Below are 11,759 nucleotides of genomic sequence, written 5' to 3' on the forward strand. Positions count from 1 at the left end.
ATTTCAGTACAATATAAGAAGTTAGATTGGTTGGGTATAATTCATTGATTTGGACTGAAATGTTAACATATTCAGAACATGACTAATTATAATAGGTATGATTCATCAAGAGATCACTTTTGTTTGAAGAAGTCTTTTAAAAAAGGTCTGTGGTAGTTGTGATCATATCATAGCTCCAAAATGTTCTGGGGTAATTAAGATTGATGGACTTCTGGTTCAAAAAGGGCAACATAGAAGTAAGGTGGCTTCACTCTTCCATTCAGAAAGCCAAAAACAAATAAGTATACATTGCTGAGATTATCTCCAGCAATATTCCATAATTTGAATATGAAGATGAGACAGTTGCCAGAATTGCAGAGAAGTGAAAAAACTTCCAGCAGATGGTAAGATAATTGAACTTCCAGATCTGTGGCTCCTCCCCTTGTTCCGCCTGGCATCCAACACAGGTTCTACACTGGGAAAAGTGAGATCAAGGTGGATAACCAGCTTCCCTACTATCCTGGGTTCCCTGGCAGAAGACCTGTTCCTGTCTTAACCCAGGGGAAGCTTTGTAAGTGCCTGAAACAAGATGGGGAGAGACAAAGGAGGGAGGTAGGACTGCTGTCCTTGGCCATGGAAACTCTACTCTGTAACTGGACCACAGGAGATACCAAATCAGAGTTGCTATTCATCAACACTACACTGTAGGAGGTTTGTTTCACAGATCTCCTGGCACAGACCCCTAGCCAGCCTTCCCATGTTACCAGATATCCCCTTCAAGGCCTTCTCAATTCAGAAGGGACAGTGCTCCAACTGACGACCCAAGCCAAGGCAAACATGGGTTTAAGGCAGCACGTAGAGATGAAAAGGAGGCAAAAATCTAGCGATAAGGAGCCTTCAAGCAAATATACTCAGGATAAGCCAAAGCAAGTCAGACAGAGAAGACTGAAATAAGCAACAAATAACTAATCCTTCAATGCTAAGACACAGATGAACATCCACAGGAAACAGCATCAAACAGGGAACTATGATCTAGAGAGAACAAAGCAAGGATTTGATTTGACCCTAATGAGATGCCAATATGTAAGCTCTTTGATCAAAAATGTAAAATATCATTTTTTAAGGAAACACAGTAATCTCCAAGATAACACAGAAAAGCAATTCAGATATTTATCAGAAAAATTTAACAAAGATATTGAAATATCAATAAAAAACCAAATGAAAATCTTGGAACCAAGAAGGACATTTGCTAATCTTAAAGAATCATTAGTGGCTCTCAACAGCAGAATGGATCAAGCAGAGGAAAAAATCAGTGATCTTGAAGACAGACTATTTAAAAATAGTTAGAAAAAATGGTGAAAAAGAATAAGGGTCACACACAAGATATTAAAAAAAACCTCAAAAGACAAAAATTTTGGTGTTTGAGAGAGCATTGAGTAAGAGCAAAGGATAGAAAACTTATTCTAAGAAATAATGATATATGACTTTTCAAAATATGAGAAAGATATAAATATCCTGGTACAAGAAGGTCAGAGAGCACTAAACAGATTTGACCCAAGTAAGACTAATCCAAAGCATATGATAAACTCTCAAAGGTCAAGGACAAAGGGAGCATCCCAGAAGAAGCAAGAGAAAAGAAGTAAATAACATAGAAAAGAGCATCAACTCACCTGGCAAAAGTCGTCTTGATGAAAACCATTAAGGTCAGGAGAAAGTGGAACATTTTCAAAGTTCCAAAAGAAAAAAAAAAGAACTGCCATTCAAGAATACTGTATCTAGCAAACTTGAAGATATCCTTCAAATATGAAGGAGAGAGACAAACAAAAGATGAGAGAATTAGCCACCACCAGACTCATCTTACAAGAACTGCTAAAAAGAGTTCTTCAATCTGAAAAAAAAATTGCACTAACATGCAAAAATAAAACAATTTTAAAGTATAAAGCCTACTGGTAAAATTAAATACATGGACAAACTCAGAATACTCTATTACTGTAACTGTGGTGTACAATTTACTCATAACTCTAGTATGATGCCCAAAAGACAAATCTATCAAAAACAATGAAAGCTACAGCAACCTGATAAGAGATAGATAAAATAAAAACATGTAAATTGAGACAACTAAAAGATGGAGATCTATTTTAGATTTTTTTCATTTTTCTTTGTTTCTCTTTTTTATTTGTAAACTACAGTAAGTTATCATTTCTTTAAAAGAACTTGTTACATTTATAAGATATTTTTGTAAGCCTCCTGGTAACCACAATGTAAAAACCTGGAATAGAGTCACTAAAAATATAAAGTAATGAATTCAAACAGTACCAGAGAAAATCACTTACCCACAAAGCAAGACAGTTAAAAAACACACAAAAAAGAGAGGAGATACAAAACAACCAGAAAACAAGCAAAAAGAAAAACAAAAGGCAGTGGTAAGTCCTTACATATCAATAATAAGACTGAATGTAAATGGTCTCAATTCTCCAATTAAAAGGCGTCAAGTAGCTGAATAGATAAATAAATATGATTATCTGCTGCTGCCTACAAGTAACCCACTTCATTTATAAGGACACACATAGATTGATAATGAAGAGGTGAAAAATATTTTATGCAATTAGAAACCAAAAAAGAGCAGGAGTAGCTATACTTAGGTAAAACAGGCTACAAATGAAAGACTATAAAAGGAGGCAAAGAAGGCTACTACATAATGATCAAAGGGTCAATTCAGCAAGAGGCTATAGTGATTATAAATGTCTATGCACCCAACACCTGAGCTCCCAAGTGTATAAAGCAAACATCAATGGATATAAAGTCAGACATAGACTGCAATACACAATATTAGGGGATTTTAACACCCATTCTCAGTAATGGACAAATCATCCAGACAGAAAATCAACAAAGAAACACCAGAGTTAAACGACACACGGTACCTATAGGCCTCATTGACATTTGTAGGACATTTTACTCAACTACTGTAGGATACACATTCTTCTCGTCAGCATGGAGAACACTCTCCAGAATAGAACATATTGTAGGCCACAAAACAAGTCTGAAAAATTTTTAAAAAGTAGAAATTACATCAAGTATCTCTTTGACCATAATGGAATAAAAGTAGAAATCAATAACAAAAGGATCCTTGGAAAATACACAAACACATGGAAATTAAAATTAATGGAGCAGCTAATATAGATGATATATTAATTATGTAATATTAACTATAGTAATAATTACTATTATTGATAATATTTATTTGTGCCTATGTTTCAGGCACATTTATAAATGTTTTATATTTACTAACTCATTAAATTTTCACAACCACTTTATAATGTTATTCTGTAATGCACCTGATTTTTCAGATGAGGAAACTGAGGCACTAAGAGTTTCAGTAACCTGCCCAAGTTCACACAACCAGCAAAGCTAAGATATGTCTAAAGCAACCAGCCTCTAAATTCTAGGATATAACCGTGTTGTTCTATAATACGCCATGCAATAATGGTAATATTCTATATCTGTACTGTCCAGTATAGTAGTCACCAGTAATATGTGGCTACAAGCATATGAAATGTCACTACTGGCAGTTTGAGTCGTGGTGCGGTGGAGGAGTAGGTGGTGGGATCTCGTTGTGTGTCTGATTAGCCCTTTCTCTGCCTTGCTTGTTTGAGCTTCAACAGAATTCGAAATGGCTGGCGGCAAGGTGGGAGGGACTCCAGAAAGGCCAAGACAAAGGGGGTTTCCCGCTCGCAGAGAGCCGGCCTGCAGTTCCCAGTGGGCAGCATCCATCAACACCTGAAATCCAGGACGACCAGTCATGGACGTGTGGGCGTCACCTCCGCCGTGTACAGCGCAGCCACCCTGGAGTACCTCACTGCAGAGGTACTTGAACTGGCAGGAAATGCATCAAAGGACTCAAAGGTAAAGCGTGTTACCCTTCCTCAATTGCAACTTGCCATCCGTGGAGATGAGGAATTGGATTCTCTCATCAAGGCTACAATTGCTGCTGGTGGTGTCATTCCACACATCCACAAATCTCTGACTGGGAAGAAAGGACAACAGAAGACTGTCTAGAGGATGCCTGGATTCCTTATATTCTCAGGACTCTAAATACTCTTAACAGCTGTCCAGTGTTGGTGATTCCAGTGGACTGTATCTCTGTGAAAAACACAATTTTGCCTTTTTGTAATTCTGTTTGAGCAAGTTGGAAGTTTAATTAGCTTTCCAACCAACCAAATTTCTCCATTCGAGTCTTAACCATATTTATGTGTTACTGTGACTTCAAAGAAGCTATTGATTCCGAAGTAGTGGGTTTTGACTGAGTTGACCGTTTTTAAAAAACTGTTTAGATTTTAATTGTGATGCAGAAGTTATAGTAACAAACATTTGGTTTTGTACAGACATTATTTCTACTCTGGTGGATAAGCTCAATAAAGGTCATTTCCCACCCACCTCACCCCCGCCCTGCCCAAAAAAGAAAAGTCACTACTGCAACTGAGGCACTGCTTTTAGTTTTATTGACTTGCAAGAGATACATTAAAATTCATATAGACATATGGGGTTAGCAGCTACCACATTAGTGCAGCTCTAATTCCTATATTCTACTTCCTTTCCATTAAAAATAAAAAATATTCAAAGCTTTCACAACAAAATCAAGATTCATCAAATTAAAATTTTTAAACTGATAACTTTAGGACAGTTTAATGTGTTTGATCATTGATCTTTGCGTTTGAAGGAATGCAACTGAGGCATTTAAAATTTTTTTCAACTTTGTTCAAAAATTTAAGACCTTAACATTTTGCTCTGAAAAATAAAATCTAAAAAAAAATAATATACATGGACTATTTCACTACATGAAAAAAAGGAAGAATTGGAGTACAACATAGCATTAGCAGAGTTCGGGGTAGGGGTCAGATTAGAAGGTGTGTTTATGATGAGTAACAAACAGAATTAACCTGAGCAACAGAGAAGAACAGCAAGGAGGAGAACAAAGATTTAACAGAACAATAGATACAAGTTGTAAGCAAGAAACATGAAATTGACAGACAAATGGTAAATCAATGTATCATGAAATGTTTGATCAGTATGCCATGGGATGTCCAACTTTACTAATAGCAAGAAAATAAACATCTAAAAGTAAATAGACCAGGAGGAAGTCCTGAGTTTGGCCACCAGGAAGAACTTCCCACTGGTGAAGGAAGGCTGTAGGTGCCACACCATCGGTCACCTTCAGGGGACATGGTGGATTCGCGTCTCCCTTATTCTGTTCTTAGAAACCAGACAGCTTGTCTTGGAATCGTGTTCCTGGAGCAGTTGAGAGTGTACTTCCAAGATTTGGGCAGGTAAGAGTTTGTGTTTCTACTCTGCTGTTCACCAGCCTTGTGACTTAGGGAAGTCATTTCACCAGTTCATTCTTTGTCTCCCTATCTTGCAGTAATTTTTAGAATCATGATGTCCTATCACAACAGGCACCCCTTGTCAAGTCATGTGTCCACCATGGCAACACTCTAAATTGACGAAAACGTGGCTGATGAACTTATCTTCAATTTTTCTCAGTAGCTGAGATTTTCAGATTGCCATTTATTTCTGCAATATTCATTATTTGGTGAAGGGGCCACCTGAGATCCTGTCTCCATCACTACACAATATGTCCATGTAACGAACATGTATGTATGCCCTCCTGAATCTAAAATAAAAATGGAAAAAAAATATTTCAGAAGAATGTGAAAAAGGGTATAAATTCAGTTCTCTGGACTTACATGGAAATAGGAATGCTGCAAATAGCATTTAGAATCCATTTGTTAATGTGACAAGTATTATTGCCTGCTCAAGGCACGGGGTTGAGTACCGTGAGAGATTTGTGTAGCATCAAGGCTGGATCTGGCTAGATTTAGACAGGAGATTCAACATGGACATGCAATACAAAGCATATCATTGCACATGCCAATCAAGAGCTGCTAAAAATACGTACTTCATACAACCTCCTGATGCCTGAAGGATCCTGTTTTCCAAACCACAAACATACACAGGAACAGCCAATTTATTGTTCATGCTATTACCCTATATTATGACAAAAGTGTTTTTGTCAATTACATTAAAATGTAAACTACATTTCAAATGTATTTTTATGCACATTTTCAAGGTAAAATTAACTACATTGAGGCTGAAAGTATTTACTTTTTTATTTTTAACAACAGACTTGCTTGGTAGAGTTGAAAAAAATTCACGTTTTATTTCTTTGTCAAGTTGTACTTATTGTCCTCACAGATGGAAGACAACTATAAATTTACAGTATGTGTGGGCTTATTGAGTCTATAAAAGTTGTGTCATTATTTATATCGTACTGTAAGAAAGACCTTGTCTGGGAAAGAGAAAAACAGCCTTAGACTGTCAAAATTGGTTGATGTAATTATTATCTAAAAAAGACTAAGGTTTTCTTTTAACTAAAACATAAATATGAATATATTATTCCACACTCTCACTATCTTGGAGCCCTGAATGTTGTTTATGGTATGTGAAAAAAAAAGGCATTTAGTTATCTTACCATCATCAAGCGTGCCAGGCACTTGTCATTTCTCTAGACTCAGGGTTGGCCTAGGAATGGAGGCAATAAAAAGCACATCCAGCACGCCTGTAGTTCCAGCTACTTGGAAACTGAGGCAGGAGGATTGCAGGAGCCCAGGAGTTCGAGGCTGCGGTGGCCGGGAGCGGCCACTGCCCTCCAGTCTGGGAGACAGAGTGAGACTCCAACTCAAAAAAAAAAAAAGGGCACATCCAAGCTGGGCTCGGTGGCTCAGCCTGTAATCTTGTGCTTTGGGAGGCTGAGGTGAGTGGATTGCCTGAGCCAGTGGGTTCAAGACCCACCTGGGCAGGTTGGCGAGACCTCATCTCTACAATAAATTAAAAAATTAACCGGGCGTGGTAGCGCGCGCCTGTAATTCCAGCTACTTGGAAGGCTGAGCAGAAGAATCGCCGAAGCCCAGAAGGGCGAGGCTGCAGTGGCTGGGAGAGGCCACTGTACTCCAGTCTGGGTGACAGAGTGAGAATCCAACTCAAAAAAAAAAAAAAAAAGCACATCCAGCTGGGCTCAGTGGCTCAGACTGTAATCCCAGCACTTTGGGAGGTCGAGGTGAGCGAATTGCCTGAGCCTGTGGGTTCAAGAACAGCCCAGGCAACTTGACGAGACCTCATCTCTACAATTAAATAAAAATTTAGCCAGGCATAATAGTGTGCATCTGTAGTTCCGGCTCCTTGGAAGGCTGTGGCGGAAGGATTGCTGGAGCCCAGCAGGTCGACGCTGGGGTGGTGGTGAGTGTGTCACTGCACTCCAGCCTGGACAACAGAGTGAGACTCTGACTCAAAAAAAAAAAGCACATCCAAGCTTGATCTTGATACACTTTTTTGAAACCGGATCTCCTTGGCCTTGGCTACGCATGTGATTTGTATACTACACAGTGATTTTCATGCATTAGTTTTTTTTCCTCTTGTTTATGAGTAGAAAACAGGAGAACAATGAAAAGCAAAACAAAACAAAACAAAGGAGCATGACGAAGTAGAAGACATTTATTCTTCCCATGAATGTACAGTGAGTGCCTATATGTGCCAGATACAATGCAAAGCTCCTGGGTTACAAAGGCCATGCAATATGACATAGTCCTTGCCCTCAAGAAGTCAGTCTATGGGACTCTGTTGTGATTTTAACCAATGATAAAGAATAATTGATATCAACTGGCTGAGATGCTTAATGCATCTTCTGTGGTAGATGTTCTCATTTGATATAAAGATTACCATGCTTTCTGCCCACCCACTTATATGTTCTTCCACATGCCTCTACTCTTGTGCCCATTATCCAATCTATTCTTTAAATTCCTGATCAGCTGCCATTCAGGGCATTCATCACTGCCTGCTTATACTGTATGGTCACTTCTTCCTCCTCACAGTGGATGGCCAAGTATATTGCTTAAAGCTCTGCCTGTTGTGAGAATTTCTTTCTGCATTGTTGTTGAAGGTCACATTTCAACAAGATGTAGTAGTTGCACCCCCCCTTGCCTTCATGATCCATAGTACCACGTAGTGTTTTTCATCTTCCTGCTGCTGGTTATACAAGGTGGTCCATAAATCCATCAGCATGAAAAATTATCTTCTGGGGAAAATGTTAGTATGTTTTTGGTTGTATCTGAGATAGTTTTATCTATAGATAGATAGTTTTAGTCTAGAGCATAGCTTTGTGATTTTTTTTTTACTTGAAAATTAATCATGGTTTAGAGAGATGTGTATGAGTGCCAGATTAGCAAGGGGTGGAATGTTGCGAGTTTGAAGGTATTGCTTTGTCTCAGCTGAAATTGATTTCCAGGACTCTCTTCCCAGTCCATTTCCAATGATGGTAGTCCACAAGAGACATTTCTGTGTGAGATTTGGAGGTTGGGAGTGAAGCAGCAGTCGTTTTGAATGCTTATGTTGAGGTCAGGGAAGGCACTTGTGTAGCACACATGTTTGGTAGCACATACATGTGCACATGTGTGTACACACACACAGATGCTGCGGCCTAGCTGCCAGCTTAGCTCCGTGCTGTGGGAAAGCAACCAGGCCTGCACCTTCTCTTTAGGTGTAGCCTCACCGGACTCATCTGGTTTTGTGATGAATGTGTCAGTTTCCTATTGCTGCCATAGCAAATTACCACATCTTAGTGACTCAAAACAATGTAACTTTTTATTTTACAGTTCTGGCGGTTAGAATTTCAACATAGGTCTCACTGGGCTAAAATCAAGGTGCCAGCCTGGCTGCTCCAATATCTAATATTGAATATATTCTCCGTTTTTGATGACATCCATTAAAATTAAAAGGTAAAATGCAAGTTATAATGAACAACTTTTAACTTTAAATGAAAAATTCTTAAACTCTATTTCTTTAATTGAAATGAAGCCACAGTTGAATGCCTTTTTTTGTATCAAAATCATTAGTATGCTCCATTTGTAGGTTCTTGACTAGACTTGCAAGTATACAAATATTACAGTGATGTAATTCTCAGCCACCAGCTGCAACTATTGTGGAAACCACACACTAGTTTGTCAGAACAGCTCTTGGACTATGAAACAAAACACAAAATAAGACAATGAACCTCTTGGTACAACTAGGAAACACACCTCATTATGAAAGAATCTATGGTGAGATAGGCTTTGATAAGCCGTGTTAGTCAGAATTCTCCAGAGAGACAGACCCAATAGGATGTATCTAGGTGACTAGAAGGCATAGATAGATGAGTGTGGATTTTTTAATGGGAATTGGTTCACATGATTATGGAGGCTGACAAGTCCCACTATATGCTGTCTGACAGCTACAGACCCAGGGAAGCCAGGAGCATGATTCAGTCCGAGTCCAAAGGCCTGGGAGCCAGCGAAGCTGAAGATGATGTAATTCCCAGTTCAGGCTGAAGGCCTGAGAGCCTGGGGGCTGCTAGTGTGAATTTCAGAGTCCAAAAGCCAGAGAACCTGGAGTTTTGATGTCCAAGGGCAGGAGAAGATGGATTTTCTAGCTTCGGAAGAGAGAGAATGCACTATGACTCGGCCTTTTTGCTCTACTTGGGTCCTCTGCCAATTGAATAGTGCCCATCACATTGGGTGAGGCTGGATCTCCCTCTGTCCACTGATTCAAATGCCAAATACCAGAGATACCCTCGGAGACATGCAGATGTACCCCCCAAATAATGCTTTACCAGCAATGCAGGTATCTCTTGATCCAGTCAAGCAGACATCTAACATCAACCATCACATAAGCTAATTAACTTTTCTTTTCTTCTGCCATTCAGATGCCCTAACACTTGGAAGCCTGTCTATGCTCACTGACGGCTTTATTTTATTATCACATTTCTCAACTGCAGAAATTGTTTCCTTCGTTCATTTACTCTGCCCAGATACCCACACGAAAACGTCCGCTCTGTGAGGGTAATGACCTTGCTTGTCTTTGTCACATTGTGAGTGAAGTGGGCCTGGAATCCAAGGACAGAAACAAAGGGGCTGTGTGCTGGGTCACTAGGTCACACACTTGTTTTCCACTGAAATCTGCAAGGCAGGTCTTTTTGTTCCCGTATGGCATGTGAGAAAACAAAAGAAAAACCAGGCGAAGTAGCTTAGGTGAGAAAACCACACAATCATGAGTGACAGTTCAGGGACCTCAATTCAAGACTGGCTAGGTTTGAAGCCCATGCCTGGCACAGCAGGAACCATGCCTGTATTTTTAAGGAACTGAGGTGAATGTCCTTGCCATGATGTGACTAATTTCTCTTCTTCTGTGTTTTCAGAGCTGTTTGCTTCTTTTTGGACACTCACCAAAATCAGCACTATTCAGGAGTATTAGTATACTTGTCCTGGTCTCCTTTCCTCCCCTATAAACTCCTAATGTTCAGAATATACATATTGCAACATTTAGAACTGGGTTTTCACACTTGACAAAGAGGTCATCTTTGTAGTGCTGCCAATTCTGTTCTATCTGGACATGGTGACAACAGATAAGTGTCATAAATCCATAGCTGTGTACTTTCTGAAGTTCATAAATTACAAGGAAAACATTTCAGGACAGGTGTTGTTACTGATCAGTTTATCATTACATTTAAAAGTAAACATTGGAGTAAAATGTTGGTTTTGTCAAGAGTCATTTATTGACTTTAACCAAAAATAAAACTCCAGTGGTCGCTTGGAACCAGGACTTTGAACTTAAGAGAGAATTAGTAATTGCACTGATTCCTCAGTCAATTCAATGAGCATGCTTGAGACTCTACCATGCTGGGCATTGTTGCATATGCTACAGTTGCAGACATGAGTCACATAGTTTCTATCTTCAACTCATTCATGTTCTAGTGGAAAAGGAAGACAAATGAACACCCCACTAAGATACAGTAGCAAGGAATTATTTGTTTTTCATTTTTTTGGGGGGAGGCCAACACCTGCCCCCCTGACTGGCACAAAGCGAGCAATTGCTTTGTTTTAAAATATTTATATTTTAAGAATATTGAAATTGTACATGTATTATTTTGCAAAGCACAAGCTACATTTATAGAATTTCAATTTCTTGTGTTATACTGTAATAAAACCTAATTTTCAGAGAAAGTGATGATATCATTTGTACATAATACATATACATTTTTAACTGTTGTAAGTGTTATTAATGTTTGAATATATTAATTGGATTTGTTGATCTCTCCATATTAGAAATTTTCAAACCCAGGTAGATCTTGTAAACTTTCCATAATGCTTGGCTATCAAAAACAGAAAGTAAGCTTGTAATTTATCTTATTTGTAAATAATATGAATACTGATGAGGTCCAAAGTTAATCAAACATGCTTCCAACAGCATCATACTTTCAGATACAAGCTATTTCTGAGTACCAAAGTTGGATTAAAAACTGGTCATGTTTCTGAGTTCCCTGCTCTGTGAGGTTAACACTTGAAGAAAACATTTGAATTTAACCTCAGTCTGTGGGTCTATTACCTCTTGGCAAGTCTGTCCTCATAGAATTGCATTTTGCCAAGAGAATTCCATCTCTTCTGGCTGAGCTCCACACAGTAGTCTGCCCAAAGGGAAGGGATTTTTGGCCATCATTAGAGAGAATGCTATATCTTGACATCTACTACATTGATGTTATAATTTATCTTAGGAGGGAAATAATTTCTGATAATTCTTTATAAACAACTTCAATTTTATACTGCCTAGGGCTTATAGGACTTATTAATCTCTTCAGGGTGTAAAAAAAAGACAAAAACAAAAACAAAAAACCCAGAACTTTCTTTTTCTATACATCTGCA

At 38.6% G+C, this 11,759-nt stretch overlaps 1 pseudogene across 1 annotated transcript; it reads left to right on the plus strand.

The window, feature by feature from the left end:
• The first annotated feature begins 3,564 nt into the window (after positions 1-3,564).
• Positions 3,565-4,408, plus strand: LOC103254017 (annotated as a pseudogene). The gene has a single exon (XR_503927.2). The product of XR_503927.2 is annotated as a histone H2A.Z pseudogene (transcript).
• The last annotated feature ends 7,351 nt before the right edge of the window (positions 4,409-11,759 follow it).

The sequence above is a fragment of the Carlito syrichta genome, unplaced genomic scaffold (assembly GCF_000164805.1).
Source record: "Carlito syrichta isolate Samal-C Ts95f unplaced genomic scaffold, Tarsius_syrichta-2.0.1 Scaffold262542, whole genome shotgun sequence".
Taxonomy (NCBI): Eukaryota; Metazoa; Chordata; class Mammalia; order Primates; family Tarsiidae; genus Carlito; species Carlito syrichta.